At 54.3% G+C, this 12,170-nt stretch overlaps 1 long non-coding RNA gene across 1 annotated transcript; it reads right to left on the bottom strand.

Annotated features, from left to right (window-relative positions):
* Positions 1-4,088: 4,088 nt before the first annotated feature.
* On the bottom strand, positions 4,089-10,072 carry LOC132505972 (uncharacterized). The gene is made up of 3 exons (XR_009535662.1): positions 9,535-10,072; positions 4,982-6,155; positions 4,089-4,874 (listed from the first exon to the last, which is right to left on the bottom strand). It is a non-coding gene; the product is annotated as an uncharacterized LOC132505972 (long non-coding RNA).
* Between the last annotated feature and the right edge of the window lie 2,098 nt (positions 10,073-12,170).

Below are 12,170 nucleotides of genomic sequence, written 5' to 3'. Positions count from 1 at the left end.
GCCTCCATGATTCACATGGGCGTGCGCAGTTGTGATCTAACTTGGGCCCCACAGCAGCCCTTGAGATAGTAGGGGTCACCCCCATTCTGCAGATGGGGAGACTGAGGCTCGGAGAGGTTTGATGATTTGCACAATGAGATGGGTAGAAATAAGTGCAAGTTGAAGTGTGCAGGGTGCGAGCTGGCTGCCCGATCTGCTGAGGGGGTGGGAAAAGTTGGGAAATGAGAGGGAGGGGGAGGGGCAGGGAGGCGGGGTGGGCAGGGGAGAGGTGTGTGCTGGGAACTGGATCCACCTGGGCTGGCTAGGTAGATGGGGGAGGCGGTAGGGACTTGCCATCCTCTGCAATCTCAGGTGCCAGTCTCAGACCTTAAGGGGAGCAGCGCAATGGGCCCCCAGCCAGGCAGGAAGCCCCAGGGTAGCTCAGGACCACCGGAGTGGACTCAGGAGCGGACCCAGGAGCGGGTTACTCCTGGCTGGGCAAGTAGCCTGTGAGATGGAGAACAGGGAGAGATGGGAAGAGGGAGGAAGATGGTTGCAGAGAGCCAGGTGAGCCTGGGCCATGGTCAGAGGCAGAGCAGGAGCCCTGGGCGGGGCCATCCCTGCCACACCCTCAACCCTTCAAGAGACACCTCCACCCTGACATCACCCTGACATCAAGTCCTGACATCAAAGGCATCTCTCACCTCTCCCAGGGGGCCTGGTTGGGAACCCAGGCTTCCCCCAGTTTCCTTCACAGACCCCTGGAAGCTTCCTGGGGCCCAGGGGGCAGGGACTCCAGCTAGACTAGGGCTGAGTGGCTGAGCTGGGTCCTTCTTCCTTCCCTGGCCAGGAGAACGGTCAGGGAGGCCCAGGGCTGGGCCAGACTTTCACGCTTGATTCCCAGTGGCCCAGGGGAGCAGAGGTAGAGGGAGTGCAGCTGGACTGGACCCCTCCTCTGCTCGCTCCCCACTCCCGGCTGCTCCTACCCCCACTCGGGGCTTTAATGGGAGGAGATGTGGCTGGGATCTCCTATCCACTCCCCCCAGGAGGTCTGATGGAGAATTGGCCAGGGATACAAAGCAAGGAAGCATCCTTAATCCTGTTTGTCTCCCTCTGCCTGCCCCCCTCCCCCAGCTGACTCCAGAAGGGCTATTGAGAGAGAGGAAGCAGGGCTATAAAGTTGGGCAGGATCCTTCATCCTCTTAGACCTGCCCCTGGCTGGCCCGAATTCCATGGGGCATGGGGTGGGGTGGGGGGCGAGGTGCCAGAGGCCAGGCTGGGCCCGCCAGGCCGTGGGAGGCTCAGCAGAACAGCTGGGGGTCGCGCAGGGCCGTGGGTGGCGCAAGTGGGGACTTGCTTTAGCGGGCAAGCTAATCTCATTTGGTTGCTGCAGCCTGCACAAGCCGGCCTGCATGCTAAGTGGCCGGCGGAGACAGCAGCCTCCGGCGTCAGGACAGGCCCGGGAGAGGGGACCGGACACCGTGCGCAGCCAGGCGAATCCAGAGGCCAGCCCTGACTTGGACGAGGAGCCACGCTGGCTCCCTAGGACAATGTGTCCTATGCTGTCAGAGGTTCCTCCCTGTGGGGGGACCTGCCCGAAGCTTGGGAGCACCAGGGTCATCCAGCTCCTCTCTCAATTCTCCGTCCTCACTCCACGTAGCCCTCCTCCTTTGGGGTCCCAGGCGTGGGGTTCCTGCAGATCCGTGAGCGTGTGCCCCTGGGCAGGAGACATCAGGAGAGCGAGCTGGTCCTGCTTTCCAGGGAATTGTGAGGGAGAGAGGAGTGGGGAGGGGCTGGGGAGGCCCTGGAAGGGAGGAGGAGTGGGAGGGAGATTTGAGCCTCAGGGCCCTGCTCCGTCACCCCACTGATCTGCACCTCCAGCAGCTTATTTGGAGGGAGGACCAGTGAGTTTCAGAAAGGACACGGGCTGCTAAAAGATGACTGTGGCCAGAGCTCTTGTGAAATGCTCCGCATCCATCTTTAGCTCAGATGGAGAGGGAAAGAAGCCGCAGGGATGTGGGGCTTGGGTTGGTGTCAGACTGGGATTCAGGGTCTCCTGACTGCAACCCACACTCCTGGCCCTGGCTGCCACCCCTTAGGCTACCAGCACCCTCAGCCCCCTGAGAGAATCCCGGAATTGCACAGGTAGCTCCAGCCTTTGGGCAAAGATCTGTGGCTCCTACACGGTGTACCGACTGCATCTCAGCAAGAGGTGGAGGGCTGTTGATGAACACAAACCCCAATGCTCACAGTCTTGGCATCAGGGGGCCCTTTATGGAGTGCTCTGTGACTCAGTTTCCCCATGTGCACCCAAGGGGCTGCTGATGAAACAAGATGATGCATGTCTTGTGTCCAGTGTAAAGGAAACCCTGTTATGACTTTTCAGCATCACACCCCGCACCCAGGAGACACCCCGCAAAATACTCAAAGCACCACAATGCTCCATCATTGGAGTTTGATGGACCTTAAGCAAATGGCTCTGCCCTTCCCTTGCTGTGTGGCTGTGGGCAAATATCTTTACCTCTCTGAACCTCAGATTCTGCATCTGTAAAGAGGGACAAGATTGCTTACTTGACAGGAATGTTGCAAGGAGCTAAATAAGAATATAAAGATAAACATGAATCAGCAATAAATATAAATACAGACAGTGTCCGGTATGCCATAGGTGCTCAAAATACCTGTTCCCTCCTGTAGAAGCTCTGTGTCCAACACTAACTCTCACGGGGTACACGGATTGGGGTGAAGGCTTACCCAGGACCCAGGGCTGGAACAAAGGTCTCTGACACTGTGGGGAGAACATGGGAGATGAAATCTCTGGCCCTCACATTTGCCACCTGTAAAAAGAGAGGGCTGGATTGATCTCTGGTTTCCAGCTTGGCTCTGTGCTCTCAGGGCCCACAGTTGGGGTCAACGTCAAGCCCATAGGTCTCCAGGCCCATCTTTTCTAATTCACCCAGACCACCTTCCTTTCAGTCATTGGGGGTCCGCAGAAGACTCTCTTTGAAAGAGTTTCAGGGACTGCTAAGTCTCAGGTATGTGAAAGCCCCTGACTTGTTCATGTTCAAATGTCCTGGCAGCTCAGGACATCCGGGACGGAGATGGCTCTCCACACCCCTGCCCATGAAGACCCTCCTCATCCCTGCCTGGGTCATGGTTGGCTCACCTGCCCGGCAGGGGGTGACTGGACAGGAGAAGTGACCCCACCCCATCCCCAGCCAGCTGGAGCCCGAGGCCTTGGATGCCGGCTCCGTTGGCAGTTAAAGTCCCCTTGGTTGTCTAATTTAATCACAGCTGTGTGCACAGTGACTCTATAAATAATTTTTAGTGCGACGTAACCATTATTTCACTAATTGCTTCACGCGCACCCCTGGCCTGTGCAATAAATTAAAGTTTGCTGAGTCAGCATCTTTGGCGATGCTACTTTGGAGCGTGGGAAGTGCAGCCCAACAACTGGGCTTTCCCACCCAGCCTCAACCCAGCACCCTAAGGGGAGGGTGCAGTTCCCACGAAGGGGACCAGGGTGGAAGGAGTGAAGAGGAATGAGGAGAAAGAGGCTAGTAAGCGTTGCCATGTACAGTTGCACAGGTTGTAACCTACACAAGGATAGTTGGCCAAGGAAGCAAGTTGCGGCTAAAATTCAGTCCATGCAATGCTTTATCCATCCATGTGCCCTCATGTGGAATTCTGTGGATCCAGGAGAAGGAGGCACCTTTCTGTAATCTGTACAAAGGCACTGCATGGACAAGTAGACCTAAATAACACCCACCCAGCAGGCTGTCAGGGCCGCCCCTGTCAGAGGGGAAGCAACGTGGCACATGCCCTAAGGACGCCTCTCATATGTGTGGAGACCTGGATTGTAGGTCTGATGCTGAGTGACCTCGGGCAAGTCACGTCCCCTCTCCTGGGTTATAATGTTTCCACAGTTTACCAAGTGCTAATCGCATCTAAGGCTTGGCTTCAAACCCAAGTAACTGGCTCTAGACCCTGTGCTCTTTCCGCTGCCCTGTTCCTAATTCCCAAGTTAGTAGGTGTGGCTTGAAAAAAAACTGTTCACGTGGTTAAGCACGTTTGGGAAGCATCGTGTTAAACAGGGTTCTTTTCTGCAGGACTTTCCAGGGTGTAGTACGTGCCAAAGCAGTGTGACTCTCAGAGAGGGTGGGAGATGTGTAGCTTTTCTGAACGCATCTGGCTATGGAAACCTTTATTTTAGGACTCTTGTTCAGGCTGGGATCCTGGTGCAAATCTCTGGGCTTTTATTTATGTATTTATTTTTGGCCGTGCTGTGCAGCTTGCAGGAGCTTAGTTCCCCGACCAAGGATCGAACCTGCCCTGGAAGCAGGACCACCAGGGAATTCCCAGTATCTGGGCTTATTAACGAGTGGATTTCATCCCTGAGGGTAGAGAAATCTTCTGTTCCTGGCCTGCTCACTGCCCAAGGTGGGCACAAAAGCCATGACTCTGAACTCAGGGTGCATCCCGATCTGCGGTCTCTGAGCAGAACTGGGTCTTCCCTGTGATTGGTGCAGTCTCGGAAAAGGTCTCTGTGTCCTGAGCCACCAGGCTCCAAGTTCCTCGAGGGCGGAAGTCGTGTCTGCCCATTTACTGCCTTATTGCTGGAGCTTAGCTCAGGGACTGTCTGTTGAGTGGATGAATACCTAAGCGGCTGATCTGAAAAGAGACGGGAGTTGAGATGCCTGGCTTCGTGTCCATCCCAGAATCTCACCGGCTGTGTGACATTTGAGCAGATTGCTCCCCTGAGTGCAACGCCGCTTGAGCTCTTGTGTCCCCGTTTGTCAAATGTGGATCAAACTCTCAGTCCTGTTCATCCTGAGGTGCTGAAGCGAGGCTCCAATGAAATGATGGATGGGAAAGAGTGCTTTCGAAAGTGTAGACCTCTTGACAAAAAAGCAGGGGCTTATTACCATTGTCTGTCTCATCCTCACCCGGCACAGGGCTGGGGCTGTGATCACATATTCAGCGGCCCTGCTGATTGAGCGCTTACCTCCACACAGCATCCGCGTCCAGTAATCCTCACCGCACCATGAGAGGAAGGTACCATCCTTGTTTTCTGAATGAGAAAACTGAGGTTCAGAGAGGTGATGCGCCTTACCCAAAGTCACACAGCTGGATTTGAACTCAGATCTGTTTGACTCCAGAACTTGCTTTTTCTCTCCACTACTGACTTGTTTCCTCTGGTAACCTTCCGCCATCCTCCCCCTCCCTTTATGGGCAGGGTGATAAAGTGGATTGTTAAGGAATACTAGCAGTAGAGGGGTTAACAGTGACAAAGGCAACCGTTGTGCACCTGGCATTGAGCTGGCTGCTTTAGATCCATCACTTTCCCCATTGAATCCTCACCCCACCCCATTCCGAGATGTGGAGAGGGAGGTGTGGGGCATATATGTGACCTGTTCAACAGTGTGCAATTAAGGAACAAGTGGCCGAAGGCCGGCTGATTCCAGAAGTTTGGTCTTTCCCTGGATTTTCAGGTTGCTGTAAAATCCCTGGTTCTGAATAGCCAGCCACGGTCTGGGAGGGGTGACCCTTCAACAGCTTGACCCCAGGGTCTGACACACCAGGACCCCCGCCCCGCAGTGGCTGCCTTGGGACCTCTTCTCACCCGCCCACCCCCGTGCCTGCCTCCTCAGCCCCGTGGGCCCTGTCCCGTTGTCTAGCACATCTTTATTGCCCGGGAAACACTGAGAAACCATGGCTTCTCCAGGGCTCCTGTTTAACATCCGGGGTGGCGGGGGGGACGGCAGGAGGAGGCAGGAAGGCAGGGGGTGAAGTGGCTGCCGACATTCACGAACGATGCTAAGTGGTTGATGCCCAAGCCTCCCTCAGAAAGCTGCCTCTGGAAGGCGGCCTCGGCCATCTCTCACCTCCCCAGTCATCCCAACTGTCAGCCCAGCTGCCATGGGACAGTGATCTCTCCGAGGCCCTGCCTCCCTCCCAGGGTGAGTCCATCACTGCCGGTCACAGCCATGCTCCTGAGTGTGGCATTCAAGGCCCCCCAGATCTGCCTCCAGCCTCCCTGTCTCTCCAGCCTCATCCCTTGCTTGTTCATTTATTTAAAAATATATACTTATTGATTACTTACGTGCCTGGCAGTGTTCTAGGTTCTGAAGATACAGCAGAGAACAGAAGAGATAAAATCCCTGCCCTCTTGGGCGGAACTGACAGTAAACAAGTTAACAGATAAATGTGTAATGTCAGGCAGAGAAAGGGGCTTTCAAGAAAACCAAAACCCAAACCAACCAGACTCCTCCGAGGGAGCTACAGACAGAACACAGGGGGGGGTCAGTGAAATCAAAGGGCGAAAATTTACATTTTTATTTCACTAAATTCACTGAAATATAGCATTTCTCCTCAATTGAAAGTGTTGGCAACACACTGTGTAGTATTGGCAATGCCTGTGACTGTCACCAGCAGAAATCAGATCTTTCCTATTACATTACAGTGGTTGCAGACGTTTCAAAATATCATTGACACTCATCACTGCCTCAAGTTCGTGGGAGTTAATAGAGGTGCTGCTAGATCTTGTTATCTAATGCGTTAATACAGATGCACCTATAGTGCTGTATCACACATTTGTTTTGTAAATATTTTGAAAACAGCATTTCAATATAATTGGCTTCCTTTGTAATTCTACATATCTTCTATGTATTTAAAAACATTATTCTGGGAAGGGGTCCATAGGCTTCTCCAGAGGCCCAGGGGTCCGTGGCCCCAAATGGGTTAAGTCCTGGAGTAGAGAGTGATGGCGAGGAGAGGCGGGTAGGTAGAAGAGGGGTGGGGCTGGGGGGACGGTCTCTGGGGTAGTGATATATGAGTGGCAACCTGAAGGAGGCAGAGAAGCTGCCACGGGAAGGATCGGAGTGAAATTCACTCCGGGCCTCGGGGGCAAGAGAAGGGCTCAGCAGCGGGAGGGGGTGCGGATGGAGCAAAGTGACTGATGGTGGGAGAGGACGGGGAGCGCAGGGGCCATGTCAAGGAAGGCCGTGAGGGCCTGGGTGAGGACCTGGGGTTTCATTCCAAGTCAGGCTGCTGCTGGGAGTTAAGCAGGGAGCCATGCATTCTGATTTATGGACGCAGGGGTCACTGTGGATGCTGGGCAGGAAACGGAGCGCTGAGCATGGGGTCAGAGAGGGAGTGGGGAGACCAGGGGCCAGGCTGCTGCAGTCCCCCAGGTGATGACGGTGGCCAGGACCAGGGGCACGAGAAGTGGGACTATTCGGAGATATTTGAGGCGAGAGTCCACAGGATGTAGACCTCTGTGCTTTAGTTTGTGCTCTTTTCTGGGATGCGCCTTCCTGCTGTGTCCATTCCCGGGGCCCAGAGTCTCCACCCTGGGCAGGGGTGGCAGGGGCTGTGAGTCGCCTACTCTATCCAGCTCCCTCTTCTTCCTTGCTAATAGATCCCCAACATTATCTGGGGGAGTAACATGCCCATCTTAAAAGCCACACATCCCAGCCTCCTTTGCTGCTAAGGGTTGCCGTGGACATATGATTAGAAGTCATTTGGTGGGGCCTCCAGGAACAGGTTTCCTATAGGAAGTGGAAGCATCCTTTTGCCCCTCTTCTTCCTCCCTGTAACTTGGATATGATGGTTGGAGCCCCCTCCCCCAACAGTTTTGAGACCACGAGAGAAAGGTCAAGGACATCACAGTGACCTCAACTCTGGTATCCTTGAGGGCCGAACCCCTATAAACTTCTCATCACGAGGAAAAGAAAACCTTTATGGACTCAAACCATTGTAGTTGGATCCCTGTTATTCGCGGTTGAATAAGACTCCTCCCTGATACAAGCACAGTCCAACTGCCTATTAAATGTCTCCATCTGAAGAACACGGACCCTCAGACCGAACGTGTCTGATGCTGGGCCTCCATCTTTCTCTCAAGGAACTCCCTGTTGGGGAACCCAGACATCTGGGTGAAAAGGGAACTCACAGTACAAGGGCGGCACCCATCCATCCATCTACCCATCCATCCATCCATGCATCACCTGTTTGTGTGTTCATCTATCAGACAAACTTTTATCAAGCATCTACCATAGACTGGGCCCTGTGCTAGACACAGGAGCTAGAGATGTGACTAATATATTTTATTTGATGCCCATCTGCTTCTATATGAGTGGAATATCTCTGGAAGGATACATCGGAAGCTGGAAACCATGGCTGTCCCCATACAAGGAGACTGCGCAGCAGGAGACATGGGTATTCATGCCTTTTAAACTTTGAATTTTGCATCATGTGTATGTATTCACTATGTAAACATGTTCTAATTAAAAATATATGTACATCTCATCTGGATTTTCAGAATTTGCCTTGCTCCTGAAAGGATTTGCGGCAGCTTACAAGAATACACAGAGATGAATAGATGCGGCTCTGCTGTCAGGGAGCTGACAGTCTCGTGGGGAAGAGAGGCGAGTAAACAATTCTGAAACAGTGTCGCGAGACGGGTAGAGGGGCACGGGGTGCCACTTACACTGTCTCCAAGGATCCCGGCGGCTGCACTCAGCCATGGCCCCCCAGCAATGACCTGGCACAAGGTCACCTTTGTCTCGCCCCTGGTTGGGCTTGAGGACCAAGATGCCCACCTCTGGATTACATGGCCAGGACTCCCCCCACCTCCACCCCGATCAAGTTTAGGCACTTCTGTGAGCTGACCCCTAAGTCACGGAGCCACACTTGTGTCCATATCCCAGGTCGGGTGCCGGAAAGGCAGCCCATGGTGGGGCAGCAGGGATTCTCCTTGCCGGCCTGTTGCTTGTGCATTTATTCCACGAGCCCCCTGGGCCTGGGGGTGAACGCACAGAGTATGGAGGGACCTTGCCTCCAGGATCCTGATGTCCAGCATGGCCAGGACCCCTCCCACAGCCCCGGACCTGGAAGTGGGGTTGGGGGCTGAGGGAGGACAGGAGCTGGGATTGCACGGCCAGCCGGGCCAGGGGAGAGATTGAGTGAGAGACCAGTCTGGACGCTTGGAGAACTCGGGTCTTTTCAGAGCAACCCTCTGACATAGAGCAAGAATAACTTTCAACAATAAGTTGCTTCTCTCTCCCCCCTCGGCTGTTGCCCAGGCAACGCCAGAGTGCTCAACAAGTGTTTAGTTTTTTAAGAAACCAAATCTCCCTCCCTTTGGTCAGCTACCGCCAGGAAGATGAAGAGGTGGCGAAGGCGCCCCTCGCGGCCCACTGTGTGGGAACCCGGGTCAGCCGCCTGCAGCAGTGACATTTAAATCTGATGCAACATATTATAGATGAACCTGGAGCCGTACTCCTCAATCCCCACCCCAGACTTTTTGCCCATGTGTGGCTCTAGCAGTTTGGGGGAGGGGGAGGTCACAGCAGAGAAGCCGACCTTTACCTGCAAGGCAGTTCACAGCTGGCATGGGTTTTGGGAAGGCCATCTGTCCCCAACCCTCTGCATCACCTGTCCCAGGAAAACCCCCGTCAGGCCAGAGACCATCACATCCACGGGGGCAGTGTTTCACCCCCAGAGGCTCTCTGAAAATCCCTGCCTTTGAGTGGCCTTGGCGGAGCACCAGAAGCTCACCTGTTTCATATCTTCCTGCTTGACGGCAGATGGACGCCCATCATCTCCAGGGTTCCTCCAACAACCCGGGGCGGGGGAGGTTTTTTGTTATCCCAGGTGCGGAGAGTGCTCAAAGAAGGCTACGAGGTGTCAGGCACTTTCGAACAGAAATCCTTACGACCATGCAAGGAGGTAGGTGCTACCAGGAGCCCATTTTGCCCGAAGTGGAAACTGAGGCTGCAGGGGCCGATGTGACAGCTAGCAGGTATGGCAGGGTTTGGACCCGGTGCTCCAGTGTCTCAGCCCAGACTGCCTTGGTGAGGCTCTGTATTGCATGCAGGGACAGAAGGGCACATCTTTCCTGGCTCCTGGGACTTGGCCAATGTGCTTTTCTGGAGAAGAGATCGGCTCCCCATTTTACCTCCATGGAAGGAAAGTGATGCGCTTTGGCAACGTGAAGTTCTGGGTCAAGAGTCCTTGAACAAGCCAAAGCGTGGATTGAAAACCTCACTTTGCTCATCTGTATAATGGCAGCGCAGCTGTGAAGAAGACAGTAATAGCAGCGACCCCTAGAGAGAACTTACTATGTGTTCAGCAGGGTTCCAAGTACTTCACATCTATTACTTCATTTAACCATCACAATTACTCCAGACATAGGGAGTATTACATCTCCATTTTCACATGAAGAAATGGAGACCCAGGGAGGCGGAGTCACTGTCCCAAAGACAGAGCTGAACGTTAGAATGAGTCAACATAAACCGGGGGGACAGGCCCTGGCACACAGTAGGTTCAAAGCAGGTGCTGGCTTTCATTTCCCAGGAAGATAAAGAGGGGTTTCTGTCGCCAGGGAAACAAAACATGGGAGAAAGTTAAATTTAGAAAAGCCAAACCAGGTTAGAACAAGCCCCTTATGCAGCTCAGCTGCAAATTCAGGACGGGAAATTGGCTTCAGCCACAACAAAAACCTCGCCCAGGAAGCCTGACACTGGTGAAATGAGAAAGGCTGCGTGGGGGAGGGAGGCCTGCGGCTCAGAGACGGGAGTGTCTGAGACGGGCTCCTCTCCGCCTGGGAGTCCCACACCTGGGACAGGTGGCCCTGCCCTGGACGCGAGTCCCTGGGGGCCGCGCTGAGAACCCAGCAGCGACAAGGAACGCAGGCCGATGACAACTGCCACGGTGCGGGATCACATCTCCCAGCTGGTCCTTCGCCACACCCTCCTTGAGCCCTTTCTCTCGGAGGAAACCAGAGGATGTTCATCTGCCCCTTCTCACCTCCACCGGAGAAGGTCCCTGTCCCCTACTCGCCCCCCCAGCCCCCCCCATTATTTAGCATTGCTAAATGGAGAGCCAGGAGATGCAGCGACGGGAGTGGGTAACGAACTCCCGTTGGCTTCTTTCACGAGATCACTGCCTTAATTTACAAGGCCTGAGTGAGGCTCATTTCCCCAGTGTGCACTGAATAATTAACTATTAATAAAAGCATTACTGAGTTAACCACGGGGGCATGTTGATTCATGGGGTAGCCCTAGAACGGGATGGAGGCTCTGGCTCAGTGGGGATTCCTCCCAGAGCAAAACACGGCCAGGGGGATGCTGCACCCCCCTCCACCCCGCCATCCCCCGCCAGACCCTTGGTCCCCTGCCCCCACTAACCAGAGGGGCTGAATCCCAGGAGGCAGGTGAGACTGTGTGCATTCCAACGGAGGGCTGCAGAGCAGAGAAGTGGAAAACAGGGCACTGGGAGGCGTGAGTCTGCAGAGAGGGCTCCTGGCTGCGCTTGGGAGCCAGGGGGGTGAGTGACCTTGGGCAAGTCACCTGGCCCCTGGAGCCCATTTCTCCTCTGGAAAGTGGGGCGGCTGGCAACACTGACCTCTCAGGAGTGGACTGCAGGAGCAAAGAAGGATGGGAAAGGAGGTGGTAGATAACCAGATGCTTTTCACTTGTGTGGGATTATCTTTAGGACCTCCCCCTCCCCCCACCTGGAGACTGGGGCAATTGTTAAGTGTTAGTGGGGGGAGGGGAGATACCTGCTTGTTCAAGAAGCGATTCCCATCAGGATACCTCCTTGGAACCTGTGGGCTTTTCAAAGGCGAAAACGTCCACTACCCCTCCTCTTACCCAAGTGCACCTGTGGCCAGCCACGGTGAACTAATCCCTACGGTGCTGAAACACACCATCCCCATGTTCGCTCATACCTGGGTCTTTGCGTCTGCTCTTGCCCCTGTCTGGTATGCCTATCTCCTTTTGTCTGCCTGGCCAGTCCTATTCAGTCTTCAAGTCTCACTTCAAACGGGTCAGCTGCCCCTGGGAATCTTTGCTCTCCTGCCCCAGGCAGAACTGGTTGCTCCCTTCTCTCTGCCTCCCATGCATTCTTCTACGTGGCAACCATCCATCCACCCATCCATCCACCCACTCATATTCACTGAGCACCAATAGTGTGCATCTCTGATCATGTTTTGAAGTTTTGGACAAGTCTGGCTTTCCCTAGACTAGTGGTTCTTAATCTTTTGGGGGTCAAGGGACCCTCCCCCAGTAAAATGATATATTTTTGCAAGTGCCAGATGTGCCAGGTGCTGCTTCCCTCTTCAGGGATCCCTGGTCGTCGCTGAAGCCAGACTGTGGACCCTATGTGTGCTGGATGCTGTGATGGGCTGTTCA

This window comes from Lagenorhynchus albirostris, chromosome 15 (genome assembly GCF_949774975.1).
Source record: "Lagenorhynchus albirostris chromosome 15, mLagAlb1.1, whole genome shotgun sequence".
In the NCBI taxonomy this organism is placed as follows: domain Eukaryota; kingdom Metazoa; phylum Chordata; class Mammalia; order Artiodactyla; family Delphinidae; genus Lagenorhynchus; species Lagenorhynchus albirostris.
This window is presented reverse-complemented; position numbering and strand designations above follow the sequence as displayed.